The following is a 6,000-nucleotide window of genomic DNA, read 5'->3' as shown; positions in this document are numbered from 1 at the left end:
GTGCCACTATGTTGATAAGGAAATCCGACAAAAAGAGACAGCAACGTCACTATATCAACAACAAAATTCAAACCAAAGACTGGGGTGGATAAAGTCCCACAAACGAAAAGTAGTCAGCCAAGGGATCTGCTGCCCATACTACTCACTAGCCAGCCACCACTGGAGCTCTCCAATCATCATTCTCTCTACTGGGTCCGGCCACACAGCTCTACAGTATGTAACACTGGGCCTTAGCCCATGGGGCCTGGCCAGGCGAAGCCTGAAGAGAACCCTCTTGTAGGCCCACCACCCGGGGGAGGACTCATAGGAGCCAGGTTCACTGTGTGTCAGGTGGCAGCCAAGGGCGATGCCCTGGTGGACCGATCTGTGGGTGTCAAGGCTGGCTATTGGGATTTGGAATGTCACCTTTCTGGTGGGGAAGGAGCCTGAGTGTGGGAGGTTGAGAGATAGCGGGTAGATATAGACTCATCTTAATGCATGGTCTGGGCTCTGGAAACAGTCTCCTGGAGTGGGGCTGGGCTCTATGCCAGAAACCTGTTATACATGGTGAACATAAAAATTAAAAAACTTCAGGTAAACATATGTCGAAGCCCCAGGAACTGAGGTCAGATTTTCTGTGTAAAAAAAAAAAACAAGACTGCTTTGTTAAGATTATATTTTGGATTAGATAAATGCTGTATAAACAAATAAACTGGGCTGGTCTGTGGCCAGAACTAAAACTAGAGGGAACAAGAAACAAAGACGCACACAGCAGGACCATAGACAACAACACGACAAAGAACAGAAGAAAACTGAGGGCTTAAATACACATTAGGTAATCAGGGCAAGAGGAAACAGCAGGGCACAGCAGGTGAAGCAAATGAAACTAATAACAGGGGAAGCAAAACTAAACTCAAAGCACGGGGAACACAAGACTGTCAAAATAAAACAGGAAGTGACTAAAGAAGGAACATGGCACAGGGAAACAGAGACACAGACATGGGGACAGAAATGCAGACTAGTCACAACACTGGGAATAAAACTCAATACGGAAACATAGAAGGTCAGGGGTAAGACAAAAGGACAAACAGACACCAGAACACAGACGCCGGGGAGACAGGGATGAAGGAACCAGAAAACCACAAATGATAAAGCCAGAACTAAGAACAATGAAAACCAAAACAAACTGGGAAAACACAGGGAAAATAAAATGAAACACAAAACGCTGGGCAGACGGCCCAGGACCATGACAATAAAATCTGATTCAGGATTGAAGACACCATCTGAGAAGTTGCCATTTAGTAAATGATGTGAAAAGGTCAAATCTGACTACTTTTGCTGGTTCTTGTAGCCTGCAGTTGTAGTAGAACCCACAGGACATAAAAAGGCACAGTTTACAGTGAAGCTTAACTGAGATTATATGATATGATGTCACATCCCCTTTAACAAATACAGCTTAGCCTGTAAATGCTGTGGTGTGTGGCATTGGCTCATGCTACATACCTGCCCCTATACAAATAAACACACCATTAATTTATCAAAAACTGTGAAAATTACTACATTATTTGTCTGTGCTGTTACAAATCACAGAATATATATATATATAGAGAGAGAGCGATAGATATAGATATAGATATAGATATAGATATAGATATAGATATAGATATAGATATATAAAATTTTATGGTTATGAAAAGGACATGATTGGACCAAAACCACCACATCATTGGCATTAAGGAATATGGATTGTCTTTGTTCAGATTTGTAAAAAGAAACAAACTGAAGGTGTTTTGCTTCTTCATTCACTCTGACCTCTTCATGCTTCAGTGTTTTCATGGCTCTGAATGTGGTGTTCCTCATCACAGCTGAAACTGAGGATGACTCATTCTGTTAAAAACAGTGGATCACTTTATTTTTTTCTAACTGCATCTGTGAATATAGACGGTTAATACAGAAGACAGTTCAGTACAGAAAATATTGTTCTGCAGTAGGCTCAGATTTGAATATCTATCAGATTTGAATGTGATATGATCTGTCTGCACTTTTGATTTGATTACTTTAATTAAATGTAACATTAATAACTTTTAGTGAGTTTGCAAAATTGCACAGATATAGATATATTTATTTTGTCATCATATTCACACTTTATATTCTGGTGCTCTGCTGTAATTGCACTATAGTGTGCATTATCTGGTTTTGGCTTATATCTGCTGTTGAGACTGCAGTGTCAGTTGTGTTGTATTATAATGTAAAACTCTATAGGTTTACTCTGACAGGAATTTTTTGGAACAATTCATGTTACAAGCTTCATGTTACAAGCTTACTCATATTTATATTAACTTTTAAGACAGATTAGCAGATTATGAAAAGAGCCCGATCAGATTTTACATATTGATCCTATAAAATGGCAGAAGATTAACATTTCTAAGCTTTTAGTTTTTCCATCCATCTATTTGCAATACCCAGATGTGTAATGCAGTGGCATTTGTACAGGAGTTATGACACACACATGCAAACTGTTACACTGTTGCTTTGTCATGTGTGAGCAGTGTGGTGAGCGGGGTGGACCCAAAAGCAGAACTCTAAAACCACAATCTACATTCAGTCCTGAATGTAGATTGTGGTTTTATTACCGAATAGACAAATAACCAAAATAACAAGCACAAAAACTATAAGACCTTAACAAAACTGAGGGTGACTGGAAAACAGCAACAAAACAGAACAAAACCCACACTTCCATGAGGGAGGACACGACAGAGAACAGCGGGAGATGCAGATAATATATACACACAGAATGACGATAACAGCAAATAGCTGGGGAGAACAGGTGGACAGAATCAGATTAATGAAAACACAGGAAGCAAAACTCAACACAACACACAGGGAACACAGGACTGTCAAACTAAAACAGGAAGTAACCAAACAAGACACAAACGCAGACTAAACACATGAGGAACAGGACAGACAAGAGACCAGGAACTAACAGACACTGGAACACTGAGAAGCAGGAAGACAACAGGATACAATAACCAGACTAAACTCAAAACCATAACAAACTGAGAATCTACACAATAAGAAAACTAATAAACATAATCAGCGATATAACAAAACTTAACCAAACGAACATGACACTGCAAACACCGAAAGAGTACAAGTACAAGAGTCCAAACAGGGGCCAAAAACAAAACAAAAAAGCAGCAGCACAAGGCTGGGCAAAAGTCCACAACCCAAAAACACTGGGGACGAGGCAGGGCAGGGGCCAACAACAAAGTCCAAGTAGTTCAGGGGGTCGCCCAGGCTAAGGGACCAGATCTAAGGGCCGGGGCCCCCATGGAAGTGAAACAGATCAAGGGGCCGACTGCAGTGCTAGCGGCTCTGGACAAGGCTCAAACTGAGCCGGATGCCTCAGGACGCTCAGAATGAGGGGGTGGCAATGCCACTCAGAGTTCAGCCTCATCTACTTTCCTGTTAAACCATCTCCATCAGCTACATGATGTTTACATGCATAAAAAAAAATCGACTCAAAATTCTTCAGCTCTTCAAAATTATTGAAAATTATTGCAGCAAAAAAATTTTCTGTCTGCTGAAACACTAGAGGGGACATAATCTGAAATGATAGTCTAAGCATACTAAAATAGTAGGGCTGAGTACAAGTGTGTTAAAATACTACTAATTAAACAGACAGCTAGAAAAAAAACCACTAACTTCACTACTTGACGTAAACATAACCCTGTCACTGTGGTACAACAGGAAATACTAGGATATATGGTTTTTAGTGAGTGAATGGGGGGGGGGGGGTGTAATCATGTAACGATGAGATTCTGAGTTCTCATAACTTGCACAACAAAATCAGAAGATTTAATTCAACCCCAATAGAGTTAAATTTGAGACTTTGAAAGTGCCTACATTGGTCTTCATTACACAGAGTTAAAACTATCGTTGCCCGGGATGGTGCTCAGGTATCACGGTACCACGCTGGAATTCTGAGAGCGACCCATTCTTTCACGATTGTTTGTAGAAGCAGTCTGCATGCCTAGGTGCTTGATTTATACACCTGTGGCCATGGAAGTGATTTGAATTCAATGATTTCTGGCAATATATTGTAAAAGTCTTAACTGTTGACTGGTCTGTGCATACCATGTTGATAAGGTTCCCTGCTTTTAGAAGCTCCTCAAACACATCTGCATAGCAAAGTAGAGGATCGTCAAGCTCTCAAAGCTTTGCAAATAACAAATAATACTCTTTTGATCAATATTATTTTGATGTAAATGATCTGCAACTACTTTCTTCTCTTTTTCTTCTCCTTTCCCTTTTGCTAGTAATAAATTGATTGTGGGCTCTGTCTGTGTAGCTGTGACATTTAGGAAGTCAGAAAGTTCAGAATGTGACAATATAATACACTATAATGATGTGTGTGTGTGTGTGTGTGTGTGTGTGTGTGTGTGTGTGTGTGTGTGTGTGTGTGTGTGTGTGTGTGTGTGTGTGTGTGTGTGTGTGTGTGTGTGTGTGTGTGTGTGTGTGTGTGTGTGTGTGTGGTTATTTCCAATTATATGATGCAATTTACTTTTATAATGTAAACATGGCCCTTTAAGGTATATATATCACTTTAATATTAGTTACACAAATTAAACTGACAGCCCACGGTGATGTAATGAGTGACCTGTATTATGGCCCATGTCACCTGCACTGCATGAAAAACAGACCAAACCTCAGGAGTGGCCTGACTACAGCCAGTCTCTAAACAGCTAATTATGACCCAACTGGCTACAATGAGCAGGACTCATGGGATTTTTCTCCCATTTACCTCTGTAAATAAAGATCTGTGACATTGATCTAATGTGTTATAACAAACACTCAGTCTTTACACCAGAGAATTTTTGCTTCATTTGTCCTCGTTATGGGTAGGTAAATTAAGTGATGTAACTGTTGAAATTATCAGGTGGTCAACGGGTCATTATGTCTTTTGCCCTTAGAGAGCAATTAATCTTCAGCTTGGTAACTCTCACAAATATGACCTTCAGAGAGTACCCTTCAACAACAACAATAAAAGTAGTATCTATAATATTGGTTTTCTGCTTACATGGCTCATTAAAACAAGTACAGATACAAAAGTAGCAAAAGTTTAATAAGTCAGATAAATGTTTCTGCTGTTATCATTGGTTGTGATAATGATAATAATGTGTGCACAGTTTTCATGTAATAATCCAGATGAAGTGTGTAAGGCTTACATTTTGAACACAGACATTTCACAATTCTCTTGCCAATCTGTGCCAAAATCAATAAATCATTATTAATTCTTCTTACAGGTTGGGCAAAAATTACATTCAGTGTTTCATATTTTCTATATGACCTTCAATCATATGAACTCATAGGAATTAATTTTTTAGATGATAATTGTATAACCTCAAACTAAAGCTCAGAAAAACTATAAAAATTGATGTGGACTTTAGCAGACAGTAGCAGGTGAACTACCACCCACTCTGGATCAGTGGTGAAGGTGTGCACATCACTTAGGACTGGTCATGGTTTTTGCCACATCATTGCTATGGTGAAGAAAGTCTGAAAGGGCCAGCTTGTACTGTATGCCCCAAGAGACTTAAAATCTGGACCAGGATCCAGGATTCTCAGGAACTTTTACACCAGAACCTAGAGTGTATCATCTAAAAGCATCATTTGTCATTGACCGCTTTGTGGAAAGTAGGAATAGGACCCCAGTGCAGGACTCAAAAATACTCAGCTTTATTTGGTGGCAACTCACAGATTAAACAAAATACAGACAGGGCTCTGCTGGAGCTAGAAGTACAACCTAAGAATTTGTGGAAACACATGGAAGTGGAGAACACACTGCAAGAGGACAGACGATGTGACAAAGAACAGAGGAAGACTAAGACAATATATACACATGAGGTAACAAGGGGAGAGGAAACAGGCAGAAGGACAGCTGGGATTAATCACTGAAGACAAGACAAGGGAAGCAGAACCAAGTACAAAACATGAGAGACAAGAGACTATCAAAATAAG

This window comes from Archocentrus centrarchus, chromosome 21 (genome assembly GCF_007364275.1).
Source record: "Archocentrus centrarchus isolate MPI-CPG fArcCen1 chromosome 21, fArcCen1, whole genome shotgun sequence".
NCBI classification, from domain to species: Eukaryota; Metazoa; Chordata; class Actinopteri; order Cichliformes; family Cichlidae; genus Archocentrus; species Archocentrus centrarchus.
Note: the sequence above shows the minus strand (reverse complement) of the source record.